The sequence below is a fragment of the Acomys minous genome, assembly GCF_964271855.1.
Source record: "Acomys minous genome assembly, chromosome: 19".
In the NCBI taxonomy this organism is placed as follows: domain Eukaryota; kingdom Metazoa; phylum Chordata; class Mammalia; order Rodentia; family Muridae; genus Acomys; species Acomys minous.
The window spans coordinates 57,283,175-57,297,583 of NC_140499.1; the positions used below are offsets into that span (position 1 = coordinate 57,283,175).

At 40.7% G+C, this 14,409-nt stretch overlaps 1 protein-coding gene across 4 annotated transcripts in view; it reads left to right on the forward strand.

The window, feature by feature from the left end:
- Positions 1-14,409, forward strand: part of FBXW7 (F-box and WD repeat domain containing 7) — a 167,466-nt gene that overhangs the window by 38,360 nt on the left and 114,697 nt on the right. Inside the window, exons 2-4 of one of the 4 annotated variants that reach the window (XM_084768919.1) lie at positions 10,009-10,056; positions 10,180-10,243; positions 10,870-10,972. The gene's annotated coding sequence lies outside the window, so the exon portion shown is untranslated. The remainder of the gene's footprint in view (positions 1-10,008; positions 10,057-10,179; positions 10,244-10,869; positions 10,973-14,409) is intronic. The other 3 variants (XM_084768918.1, XM_084768920.1, XM_084768917.1) reach the window with 3 other exon arrangements.

Sequence of the window (14,409 nt, forward strand, 5' to 3'; positions counted from 1 at the left end):
CCATGTGGGTTCTCAGGCTTGCCAGTAAGCTTACCCGCGGAGCTGTTGGTCGTCTCCTCCTCCTTGATGGTATTAGAAATGTTATTGCTTCTTTACTCTTTCTTTTCTCTCTTAGTTACTTTTCTATAGCTGTGATAAAACACCAAGACCAGGACAACTTATAAAAGAAACTGATTAATTGGTTCAGAGGGTTAGAGTCCGTGATGACAAAACAAAGACATGGTGTCAGAAACAGCTCAGAGCTCTCATCCAGAGCCACAAGTAGGAGGCAGAGAGGCACACCAGGGTGGCAGTGTGTTTTGCACTCTAAAGCCTGCCTCCAGTGACATACTTCCTCCAACAAGGCCGTACCTCCTTATCCTCCCAAACAATTCTGCCAACTGGGGACCAAATAGTCAATTATATGTGACTATGGGGACCATTCTTACTCAAACTTCCACAGGCAGCGAAGCACTTTTCCTTTCTAGCCCAAGTGTTTTTTTTCCTTAATCAGGAGTAGATGCCAGATTTCCATCAAAAGCCTCTTCTTAGATATGAAAATGGTTTTTCTTGCTTAGAAAATGATCGTGTGTGTGTGTGTGTGTGTGTGTATGTGTGTGTGTTTGTGTGTGTATGTGTGTGTGTGTATTACATGCACATATACATACATAATTTATTTGGTCTGTATGTGCACACAGGCCTGTGTCACCACTTCTTTCCAAGTTCAGAGAACAATTTTTGGCAATTGTTCTCCTTTCATCAAATGAGCTCTGAGGTTGAAATTCAGGTACACTCAGGTGGTCAGCAGCAAACACGCTTATCTACTGAGCTATCTTGCCTCTTCTGCTGGGTTCTTAGAAATGCTGATCCAGATGAGTGTTCCTGTGATAAACCACATTTGCTTGTCAGCCATTTCTTACTCAGTTTCTATATTTTTAGAAATTGCATTTTCTTATGTTTTGTTGAGGATTTTTGTGTATGTTAAAATCCCCCCCCCCCCCAATAATGTCCTTTAGCATTTTGAATTGAGACATACTCCTTCTTCAGTTGCCTAGCAGAGATTGCCTTTAGGTATTTTGTCACTGTGTACATGTGAATGTTCATTGCATAGTTATGAGCCCAGCACACAGCCTGACACTTCCTTTAGGAACTGTTGGCACTTGCTGATTGGTTCTCTTTGTTTAGGAGAACTCAGATATGACTTTCTTACCTGAGTTCAGCAGTTTGTGTGTTTCAGGATGAAGTGAGCATCCCTTTCCAGCTGCAGAATTTGTAGGCATCATGCATTCGCTAATTGACAACAGTAAGGGCTTGGGCTGTGATCTCCGCTCCCATTCCTCCTGTTTCTTCATGTGTTGGCTACTTTAGCAGGAGACCTTCTCAGTGGTACCAAGTGTTCTGAAGAGCCACCTTTTGCGAGTACTGTCGTTCCTGCTTCCCCTCCAGTGTATTGGCTGATTTCGGTGCTGTTACTGTCATCTTGCTGCTACTTTGAGTTTGCCTTGGTCTCTCTTGACAGCCCAGTTTCATCATTGCCTCTGTTCTCCTTTCCTCCTCTCTGTCTTCTCCCTATCCCCATCCCTTTCTCCTCCTAATTTATTTCTTTTCCTTCTTCTTTCTTTTTCTGAGACAGATTTCCCTTTGTAACTTGTGCTGGTCTTGAACATGGGGTCTACTTGCAAATTACAGCTTTGTGCCATTTCTTTTCAAATATAGGCAGTTAATGGTATAATATTTCTCCTAAGCATTGCCTGGACTACATCATGCACATTTGATATTGTATTTTATATTCACTTAGTTTAAACCACTTTTACAATTTTCTTTAGACTGTTTATGGCATCATTTGCTTTTGAATGGAAAGAGAAATGCTTTAATTTTTTATGAGGTTAATCCTGAAGTCTTACTCACTTTGTAGACAATTGGGGTGGTAGAAAAAGATACTGGGACTCTTGGTGGAGTAATATATTGCCTAATGCAGGATATGCTCTGCAATGTAGTAGGCAGTCTCGTTGTGTGATAACAAGCACTTACACAAACCTGGATGGTTATAGGTCAGTTACTCCAGGTAGCTTCTTGCTGCAATCAAAAGATATGGTAAACATGAGGTAGAGCGACACAGTACATGGTTTACAGTAATTTTTTGTTTGTGTGTTTTTTGCTTTTTGTTTTGAGACAGATGTTATGACGTAGCCCTGGCTGCCCTGGAACATGATAGATGTGCTAGCCTGGCGTCCCAACTCACAGCAGTCTGCTTGCCTCAGCCGGCAGAGTGTAGGGATAGAGGCTTGCATCAGCAGTCCACTGAGTAAATGCTTTTTATAAGTAGAGAATAAACTAAAATGATGACAGATGATATACTAATCATGTATCATTATCAGGCAGTGTTCAGTGGACATACTGTGTGTGTTATACTATCGTATGCTGAAGGCACAGTATGCTATTTTACCTGGTGTTATCACAAATACACACAGGTGCACTTTGTCATGCTATGAGTGGGAGGAAAGTTTCTCCTCCATTCTGACCTATGGAACCATCTTCATGTACAAGTATACCATTGGTGACCACAGCATTACACAGTGCATGATTTTACTTTGGTCTAGGCCGTCTTGTGCTAACATTTTAAGTAAATTCCTGTGCCTTTTTTGTTTTAGCCACTTTTAAGTGGCAGCAATGAGACTTCTTTATATATCACACTTAAGTTTTGTAGTACAAGATGGAAGAGGTTAAATGTTTAGCTGTCTTAAGCACCCTTTCTTGTCTTTTATGAACCTAGTGTAGATCTTGTAGTTTTCAGTATTTTGTACTAGCAGTGTTCCATGAAGTCTAATTTGTTGCAAAGCTGCTAGCTGCATAGCAAAGGAAGCAACATTGTGTTTCTAGAGTAAGTTCATGAGGACTGAAGAGATGGCTCAGTGGTCAAGAGCACTTGTTCTTGCTCAGGGCCTGGGTTCTAGTCCTAGCACAAGGCAGCTCCCAGCTGTCTGTAGACTTCAGTTCCAGGTGCTCTAGCCTCCTCTTCTGGCCTCGTGGGTACCCAGCAGGAAACTGCTGTACCTACACACATGGGAGAAACACCTGTACACAGCAGATAGAAATCAAACATTTGGAGTAACTGGGAACAGGAATTAGAATTTGTACAGTGTATATGACACAACAGTAAAAGGATTCACTAGTGCTTGTGTTGGTTTAAGGAATATGAGTACTTGATAATGTTGGCTACTGAGAAGAACTGTTAGGAGTTTTGAAACGGTTTGTAGAAACAATGAGGAAAACTGTAAGGAAACCTGTGTCCCAAAAATGGGATGAGTGGTACTGAAACCTGTTTTGATAATTGGAATAAATCAGATGGTTGAAAGGTACCAGCCTTAGTTTCCTTCTCATTTGCTGGAAGCAGCTATGTGAATGTTGGAAAATTGAGGTAGTCGTTTCACACTGAGTGGCCACATGAGCTTTCTGCTGCTCTTTTGTAGCCCCAAGTCCCCACACTTTGGTAAGGAAATAGTAGTGTACCAGAAGGTCATTTTAATAAAAATTTAGATTTTTTATTAAAAGTTTCTCATGGCATGCAGGTTAAAAAAAGATGCTTGAAGGAAAAGATAATAAATAGAATATAGTTCTGTATAAGTTTGAGGAAAAATAAATTGATTTACACTAGGCTCATTTGTGAAATATTATAATTAGAGTAAACTAAACACAGGGGAAACTTGAGTTCTGATGTTTGTCCCAAGTAATTTACGATCTGATGTTTATGTATCTACAGTGGCTGCCTCTTATCTTATGATGCCAGTGGAGGCTTGAAGCCCCAGATAGGACTGAATGCTGTAGATCTCATGTGTTTCCTATAAAGTTGAGAATCCTCACTGTTCCTACTGAGGAAGCTCTGTACAGATCCTCTTTGTCATTGATGACCACTTTATGTAAAACAAGAGTTACCTGGAGAAACTGCTCCCAGCTGAGGTGGTTACTGAGGCATTGGTTGGTAGACAGTGGTGTATGCAGTTCATGTGCTGGCTGAAGGCATAACTCATCCTAGGTGAGAGGAGCAGGAGGGCTCCAGATGTCACTATGCTCATTTGTGTACAATTTAAACCTTACTAGTTGTTTATTTCTGGAATTCTTCATTTAATATTATCAGACTGTGGTTGATCTCAAGTAACTAGATCCATAGGAGGGAAACCTGAGGATAGTGGGAAGGGACAACACTTACTGTTTTTCAAACTCTTCATCAGCGAAGGAAACCCTTGCCTTTTTATGCTTCCAACTTTCCTTTCTTAAAATTAGAATTAAAGACAATAAAAATTAACAATTACTTAAGACTGCTACAAATGGGAGCAGAAGAAAAGGCTCAGTGGTTAAGATAAGAGCACATACTGCTTTTCTAGAGGATTAGAGTGAAGTGTCCAGGACCCATATCAGGAGGATCAGGACTGCCTGAAACCCCATTCCCACAAGACCAACACTGTCTTCTGTCTTCCAACAGTAACCCCGCCCCCAGTGTGCATGCACAGATAAGTTTAAAAAAATCATTAAATTATGAGTACCATTTAAATGTGATATACTAAAACTTTTTTTTGTAGAACAGAAATAAGGTTTTTTATTTTAATTTAAAAGGCATATATGTTTGTGGGGTCCCATGAGGTGTGATATGTATATGCATTTGTAATGTTTTAAGTCAAGGTTAGCATATCGACCTCTTCAAACAGTTACCTTTTTTTTGGTAGTGAAAACATTCATCATTTCTTTGTGGTGAAAACATTTAAAGTCCAGCTTTTTTGAAAAACGTGTTCTGTTGTTGTTATCTGTAGTAGTTAGGTTACTGTGCAACAGAACACCAGAACTTGTGATTTTGACCTAGTGCCTGGGGAAGTGCTAGGTTGCTAAGTATCCGTGTTTGCTGGTTATGGCCCAGGAAGAAGCTTAGGAACTTCACTGTCGATGAACAGTGTGAAGCCGCTGAGGTAGCTGTACTTCTGTTTTAGAGGAGACTTCATGCTTGCATTCTTACAGCCTTTCTGAGGTCTCTGTGTTATCAGCGATCATAAAATTGGGTACTTCCCCGTAACAAACCCACAGTCTGCTTCTGTGGGCTCTGTAGATAAGGTATGATCTGTTGTCTTGCCTTTGGCCACTGTAGACTCTTACCTTCAAAGTAGACCCACCTTCCCTCCCTCCCTGCCCCCCCCCCCCCCCCAGAAGTATAGATCTCTTTGGGGTAAGAGTTCAGTAGTTAATCTTTCTCTTTCAGGATGACAAACTTCTCATTAAGAGGGAGTTTCCCTTTTCCAGTTAGCACTTACATTAAAGGATGCTGATATTGTCCTTAGTAATTGAAAGACAACCTCAAACAAGTATGCTTCATGTTTAAAGGGGTAATAGAATCTGACTTAAAAATCAACTCAGTGGAAGTATTTCTGTGCACTTCGGTCTGGAAGTGTCAGCATCTGTATTGTGTGGCTGGCTGTCTTCTCATAGAACACTCATAGCTCTTGGTGCCTGAACTTTCTCTACAGGCCAAATTCTTACATCATGGTAACATTCTGATGAGTCCATCTCTAATGGATGCTGGCTGAAGGCCTGGGTTTGCAAACAAGTGGGTTTGTAAGATGACTCAGTAGTTAAAGGTCTTGCTGCCAGGTTGGCTAGCCTGAGTTCAACCCTTAGAACCAGCATGGTTCTAAGAGAACATATTTAGACGGGTTGTCCTCTGATTTCCATGTGTATCTTATGGCACTTGTGTTCATACATGCATATTCAAAACAAACATGTTAAAAGAAAGCAAAGCATGTAACAGTCCAAGGCCACTCTGCTGTTGTAAATTATAAAGTTAGGTATTTTTTTTCAAATGTGTTAAAAACTTCAAGTTGAGTCAGGATGCTAATTTAGTTTAGAGAGAAATAGAAATTGTTTACAGTAAGAGACAGTGATAAGGTAAATAATAAGAAACGAGATACTTGTATTTTAAATAAGGAAGATACCATTGTCAGTATTAACAAGACTTTTAGGGATATAAGAATATTTATTTGTAAAGCATTTCTTCAGCAGGTTCAAAAGACTTTTCTTTAAAAGGCACTGTTTTTGTTTGTTTTTAACCTCCATTTGCTAATACTGAGTAGTTGGTTTTACAAATTCCTGGCATGACCATCTAGTCTCTGTTCATTCCTTTATATATGTGCTAGGTTGTGCATTTGTAGTTTTGTTTGTGTGTGTGCATGCATGCCATAGTGCATGTTTGAGGTCAGAGGACAACATTCAGGAGTTGGCTCTAACTATGCACTGTGGATTCTGGAGATCACATGACTGGGGCTTGCATGGTAAAGTTGTGCCTACTGAGACAGCCTGCTGGCCCATGTTTGTGGATTTAATCTGAGACTGCTTATAAGAAGTATTAGCAAAGCGTGGTGTAAGTGCTTGCCTTGCATGCATGGTATCCTAAGTTCACTCCCTCCCCCAGAGAAACCATTGATAAATGGAGTTGGGGCAATCACTCAGTGGGTTACAGTGCTTTATAGCACAAATATGTGTCAGGAGAGCCATGTACCCTTGTGACCCTAGTGCTTGGGGCAAGGGTCATTTGGAGACAGAAGGATAATTGGGATTTGTTGGCCAGTCATCATGGCCAAAAACCACAGGCTCAGTGAGGGACCCAGGCTCAAGGGGCTAAGGCAGAGAGTGACAGAGGGGATCCCACCTTCCTCTTCTGTATGTGTGCACATGAGTACATGCAGGAACACCACACACCTGATGGAAGGCTTGAGCCTTTGGGGTTTTCAACTTTTGGGTTAGACACCTAAAGTGGTAAACTACATGGCAATATTCTAAAATCAGAAGACTTTCTTTTTTAAAAATATATTTTTTACTTTTTATTTAAGATATATTTATTTTATGTATATGAGTGCTCTATCTGCAGATGGTTGTGAACCACCATGTGGTTGCTGGGAATTGAACTCAGGACCAGACAGTGCTATTACTCCAGCCCCCAGAGAACTTATTTTCAACAAATAATATAAAACCATGAAGAACCATTGCTGGTAAATTTATATTTAGATTTATGCTGCTCTTAAACTTACTAGTATAGATGGACTGATCAAACTTACATTACCTTTATATGATGAGCAAAAGTAATTTGGAAGCTGGGTGCTGGTGGTGGCACAGGACTCTGGAGGCAGCCGCAGAGGCAGGTGGCTGTCAGAGTTCAAGGCCGTCTTGGAGCAAGTTCCAGGACAGCCAGGGCTATACAGAGAAACCCTGTCTCAAAATCAGCCAATCAACCAACTAAATAAAGTAAAACAAAACAAAAAAAAAATTAATTTGGATACACTGTTATGGGCTGTCAGATTTTCAGATTAGTGTTTTATGTGTCATAAACTTAATAGTATAAACTTGTTTTATTAAAAAGTGATTTGCCAACTTTCATACGTTGCTCTATTTTCACAAAGTGAACATACCCCTTTAACCTGCCCCAGATCAAGAGCTGCGTTCTTCAGAAGCACTAGTTAGTAGGTCCTTCACAGGGAAGCTGATTACCCTGGGACTGTAGCAGAGGAAAGCCTTGTCTGGCCTTGTCTAGCCTTGGTGTGGTTTAGTAGCTAGGTCCTGAGTGTGTGCTTGTGCTCATTTTTGGCCCTGACTCCTTCCATGTCATATTGGATTTTTGAGATACATTTTATTTTGTTTATGATACTAGATTTTTATATTCTTAAGTAGATTCTTATTTCATATTCTTAATTTAGATTCTGTTATATGACAGTACTGCAGTTTATGCCCCCTTCTGCTGTTGATATTTGGGCTCTATGCAGTTTGGGGTTCATAGGGATAATTTTGCTGTGGCATTCTCTCTCTGTCTTCTTGTGTGCTCATTCTCACTGTTGTCGGTGGAATGCTTAAGAGTGATGCTGTGTGATCAGTGGGCTTCTGTATCTCTGCTGTTTTACATTTCTCTTTCCAGGATATAAGAATACCAGTTTCAGCACATTCTTGCTTGCAATCAATACCATGCAGTTTTAAGATAAAAAATTATTTTGGTTTCCAGTAATATTTCATTGTGATGGTAATCTGCATTTTCCCAATTATGTTGAATATCTTTTAAAATAATGTTTTGAACTTTTATTAGATCCTCAGGCTGTCTTAAAAGTTAGGTTGTCATTTTCTTTTAAAAATGATTTCATTTTGGATTGTGTGTATACATAGATGTGTCTGTGTGGGTTTGTGCATGTGAGTGCAGGTGCCTGTAGAGGCCAGGAGGACTTTGAACCCCATGTCCCTAGAGTTACAAGGTGTCTCTGAGCCATTGTGGGTGCTGGTAACTGAACTGAGGTCCTCTGAAAAAGCAGAAAGTGCCCTGACCACAGAGGCATCTCTCTCCCCAGTGTCGCTTATTATTTTCTTGATGATTTGAAATTGTTTTCACCATGTGTTGTGGATATGAATCCTGGTTGCACATGTGCCTCAATGGAGTTCTCTAGTCTGTAGCCTGCACTTTCAGCTTTTCATAAAGATTATCTGATTATAATGATCCAGGTTCCCCCCCTGCCCCCCTCCCCACCCCCGCCTTGTGTACTATTTAAGAAATCTATGCCCAATTTGAAAAAGTTACAACCATTTCTTATAAAAACTTTATTGTCCTAAATTTTCTCTTGAAGTCTTTAGTTATTTAGTTGTTTTGTGTTATCTTAGCTGTCCCGAACTTGCTTTGTAGACCAGGCTGGCCTCAAACTCATAGAGATACACCTGCCTCTGCCTCCCAAGTGCTGGGATTAAAGGTGTGCGCCACCACGCCCAGCACTCCTCCTCTTCTTCCTCTTTCTCCTCCTCTTCCTCCCCCTCCCCCTGCCCCTCCTCCTCCCCTTCCTCTGTTGTTTGGCTTGTTTGTATTTCCAAGACAGGGTTTCTCTGTGTAGCCTAGGCTGCTCTGGAACTCACTCTGCAGGCTCTGAACTCAGAGATTCATCTGCTTCTGCCTTTTGATGGCCGGCATTAAATGTGTGCGCCACCACGCTCAGCCTGTTGAAGTCTTTAATATGCCCCTTTCTTTCTATATTTCCACAGTCTGGGGTTGGCTGCTATCAATTTAATTGCTCTTGATTTTAGCACAAGTCTATTGGTATGACTTATGCTAAAGTTACATTGATTTATTTAAATTGGTGTGCATGTGTGTGCTGAGTGCATACATATGACAGAGGACAACTTGTAGGATAGGTTCCTTCATCCTTACGTGCTCTGGAGATGGAACTGAGGTCGTCACACTTCATGTCTAGGGCCTTTAGCTGCTGACCCATCTTGCCAGCTCAAGACACACTTTAGTTTTGTTAAGTGTCAGTATAATTTCTACATAGTAACAGTTTGTGTTGTTAAATCTGGCGCATCCATAAAAGGAATTTTGAAAGTTTTTTCCACCATGCCTAAAAGGCAGTCATCTTTACTCTAGTGCGTTTTTTGAGACTGGTGGTGGTGATGGTGACAGAGGATGTGTATTTTCTTTTGAGGTAGTGTCTCTAGCCCAGGCTGGCCTGGAGCTTCCTATTGAACTCTCGGTCTTCTTGTGTCACTTCCCAAAAGCTGAACCCATGCCAGCTTCTAATGGTAGATAGGACTTGAGTGGTGCAGGTCAGCGCAGCTGCTGTGCTTAAGCAGATGGCTTAGTCATTATTAAGATGAAGTGACTAACAACCAAAAGATAGATGCGTTTTAAAGTAGTAAGTTCCCTGGATATTAGTTAGTACTCTTATTCCTGAATTTTTGAACCCGATTAAAACAGAGACCAGACTGAGAGGATTCATAGCTGTTTTATTAAGTAAGATGACTTAAATCTGACTTTTATAAGTAGTAAACTCAGTTTGCCAGTTATACATTTCTTTTTGCTATGGATAAAATATTTTGGTATTTTAAACGTTGCCAGTGTTCTTGTAGCTATTGTCTCATGTATGCATTATGCATAATAGCTATTTTTAAGGTAATGTAAACTTTGTTTTAAATTAGGCAAAGTATGTTTAACTCTGTCATTGAATAATTGTTTTTATTTTTATTATTTAGGAAACCTCAGCTATCAACAAGACTTTGAAAAGGCTCTCTAAACACTCGGTAAGTGCTTGCTTTCTGTGTACTTCTGCATGGTCCTTAAATTTATGCATATGCTACGTGAACACCCTGACAGCAGAGAGTTAAATTGCAATACGAGTTATATTTGTTTTCATTTTTACCTAGGTACGAGAATTTCTTCTCTTTATATCTTTTGTGATCCCTCTACACATTGTATCTAGAAAATCAGGTTAGTAACTAGGAATAGTAATTTATGAATTAAATAAGACTTTCTACCTCACATTTTATAATAATTACCTATTGATTGCCAGAATATGCAAATGATAATGATGACTGTACTATTTTTTGCAGGACTGTTCCTTAATGTATCGAGTCTTTTTCGTACAGTATCTCAGCATAAGCACTCTTACTGTGGGTCAGCATCTATGCTGTTTCCATTCTGGATTACCTTAGTTTCTTTGTTCTAAGATTAAAATGAAAACTTGTAGTTGCCTCTAATTAAAGATCTTGTAAGTCGCCACTTCACTAGGGCAAGCTGTCCCCTTCTCCGTGTGTGTTAGTGTATGTGTGTGGTGTATGTATGTGTGCACTTGTGAGAACAGGAATGCATACACATGCGTGCTGAAGCCAGAGGAAGAGGTCAGGTGTCTTGCTTTATCAGTCTTCTGTCTTATTCTCTTGAGACAGCGTCTCACTGAAACTGAAGCTCACCACCTTTGGCCAGGCTGGCTGGCCAGCAAGCCCTAACGATTTTGTGTCCCCCAACCCAGTGGTGAGTTTACAGGGTCACCTGACCATGCCCAGCTTTTACATGAGTGCTGGGAGTAAAACTTAGGTTCTTGTGCTATCTTTCAGTCGCCAAGCCGTCTCCGCAGCCCATCTCTCGTTCCTGGTTCTTTGATGCTCCTTCCTTCCCATCCATTCATGCACCCGTCATTCTGCATGCAAGAGAAAACAGGTGATAACATTTTTCCCTGAGCCTGGCATAATCATTGATTCACATGATGGTCTCATTTCCACCCATTTTATTACCATATTTTTACTCTTCTTTATAGCTGAGGGGGAAAAGACTTCTCCCATAATGCAAACGCGCTACACTTTTTTTTTTTAAATTTTGTCCATTCCTTCATCTATTGTGTGGCTGTTGTGAATAGCACTGCAGTAAACATGGATGAACATAACACTTTGGTATGCTGACTTAGATTCTGTTAAGTGTGCGCCTAGGAGTGGGACAGCTGGATCACATGAAGTTCTTTCTGTAGCTTTTTGAGGACCCTCTGTACTGATTTCTATAGTGGTTACACCAGCTTATATTCACATAGCAGTGTGTAAAGAGTTGCCTTTAAAAAATTATTTATTTATTCACTTTACATCCCAGTCATAGCCTCTTCCCTCCTCTCCTGCCAGTCCTACCCTCTCTCCTTCTTTCCCTATCCTTCCCTCCCCTATTTCTCAGAAAAGGGGAGCCCCCCCTTTACCCACCCACCTCAGCTCATCAAGTCACATCAGGACTGAGCATGTCCTTTTCCTCTGTGGCCTGTCAAGGCAGTCCCACCAGAGGGAAGTGATCAAAAAGCTGGCGACAGAGTCACCCGCCCCCCTTACTAGAGGACACACATGAAGCCTGTGACCATTTGTTATCTCTGAAGAAAGAGCTATTCAAAGTTTGTGTTCATTTTTCAGAGCAAAGAATTTTTTTTGAGATGGGTTTTTCTGTGTAGCCTTGGCTATCCAGGACTCACTTTGAAGACCAGGCTGGCTTTGGATTGTAGGCATGCACCATGCCTGGTTCAGAACAAATACTTTTAATGTTGAATTGTGAGCATTCTTTACAAATTGTGACTATTAGACTTTTATCAAATATATGCAAGTATTTTCTCATGTGAATTATCTTTTTACTTAAAAAAAATGTCATTGAAAGAAGGGAAGATTTTTGCTTATTGAGACAGGGGTTCTTTGTGTAGCCTGGGCTGTCCTGGAACTCATTCTGTAGACCAGGCTGGCCTCCAAGTTAGAGATCTGACTACCTTTGTCTCCCAAGTGCTAGGATTAAAGGTGTGTACAGCACCACTACCACTCAGCAGAATGAAACATTTTAATCTTTATAGAGTTCAGCTTTCATTTTGTTTTGTGTTGAGCAGCATGAAGTTACAAGTTCATTTTAGAATAAGTATTATTTTAGTCTAGGCTTCATCTCAAGTCCACACAGAACACTGGCATCTTTTGTGTCTGATGGCCAGAGCCCAAAGGAAACAGTTACTATTGTATTGGAGTTTCAGTTCCTCATGTGTTAGTTTCCACTGGCCTTATGCTTGACTCTGTGTGTTACAAAGAATATGTTACTTGTATGTTACTGGTTTATTTATATGAGTCTCTGTTGTGTGTGTTAGTCCCCCTTACCCTTAGGTGAGACAGGGTCTTGCTGTGTGACCCTGGCCGGTCTTGGATAGCACAGCTTCCTAGGTTCTGGGATTTTGGCAGTTTCGCATGCCTGCCTATGATTTCTGTTGTTGAAAGAAAATTGATCCATACATCTTTGTTTCTTTTTTTACTGAGAATGATTTTGGACTTGGCCTATGGCCTGGGTGGCCAAAGCATTCTTAGGGCATCACAGACAGCACAAGGCTGATAGAAGAGTCGAAGTGCTGGGAAGAAGCTCTGAGCCATGTATCTGAGTACAGTCTCTGCCCAGGCCTTTCACTGCTGACCATAAGCTTTTACTGCGTTGCCAGGGTAATGTTCTGGGCAGCAGGCTGATACATAGGAAGGAGTGGCTCAATGGGAACTCAGCCCAGGCAGTAGCTACACACTGCAAAGGGAACGGTTTGGAGTTCCTATCCACCACCCGAAAAGCAGAAGCTCCATCTGAAAGAATACAGCAAAGTCCAGATACGCTGTTTCTTCACTTACATTGTCCATTTTCATCCAGAAGTTATTAGGTGTGTATGGAAAGTAGATAGATATGTACACTGGAGCTTGGCTGTCTTCAGATACAGAAAACTAACAAGTAGAAACTAACTTTGAATAGGACTAGATAATTATTAATGGTCTTAAAATAACTAAACATCATCAGAAAAAACCGAGGAATCCTGTGTTCAGAGGGCTCACAAAGAATCCTTAGGAGTGAATAGACAGAGCATAGAGTATCAACAGGGACCCTTTGAGCACGCAGGAGAGTTTAGGGCTCTCTGGAAGGACAACTGGTTAGCAATGAAGAGAGTCAATTAACTTAGAGTAATAAAAGTCATCAAGTGGAAGGATGGGGAGGGTAAAGCAGAGACAACAGGGGGAGGCCTGTGAGAAGACTGCCAGCTGCACGAAGTTACCTGAGGATCGATGGTGGGAAGTGTCAGCCTACAAACCCCGGAAGCTCAGGCAGAACCGAGAATCAAGAATCCACATTTAGCCACGTGAGTGGTCGAGCTGCTCGGCTGCCACAAATGCAGAGAAAAATCTTGAAAGCAGTAATAGAAAAAGAGCTTATCAGGTACAGGGTCGGTTAGATGAGGAGCTGGTCGTTCGGCGAGCTGAAGAAAAGCTATCAAATAGAAATTCTGTCACCATCATGGTTTGAAAGTAAAATAAAGACACGCTGGGGTTTTCTGTCATCTCACCACAGTCATGAGTAATTTGAAAGGAAATCCCATCAGTTTGAAGGGAAAGAGCCCCAGAAATCACATCAAAGCTAGTAAATATGTAATTACAATAATTTTTCTAATTATAAAAAGCTTCATGCTTTTTCCTTACTGTAAAAACATCTATCTATAATACTATATTGTTGACTAAATAACGTGTACATGAAAACATTTGTCAAATTGTGGGGGGTTTTTTTGACTAGATTTTGGTTTTGTTGATGTTGTTGTTGAATATCTTTATTGTAACTTTGCTTTTCGTTTATTTGAATGCCTCTCCTGTAAAATATCTGAGAAATGACCTATCAGACTCTTCAGGAAGTCATACCATGACAAGTTGACGTTAAATGATACTTAATCTTTTAATATATGTGATCTGTATAAGTCTTTAATTTCTATTTAGGATGTTTAGTAGTATAATTGCCACTTTTTTAAAATGTGAAAATTTCAGGTAGGCCATTTAGTGATATTAGTTCTGTTTACATTGTGTATACCTCTCATCATCAGTATACAGAACTTTATTCTTACTCCCACCACAAACTTTGTACTCAGTAAGCAATAGCCCTGCAGTTCCTCTTCTTTACGAAGTTTTAGACAGGGCCCAGAGGGGCCTGCTGAGATTGACGTGCCTGGACTGGACCTACGCCTCCTACAAAGACGTAGCCGGACAGGCAGCTCTGGCCTCATGTGGGTTCCCTAGTAAGGGGAGCGGGGTCTGTCTCTGACATGGACTCTGTCGCCAGTTTTTCAGTTACTTCCTCCT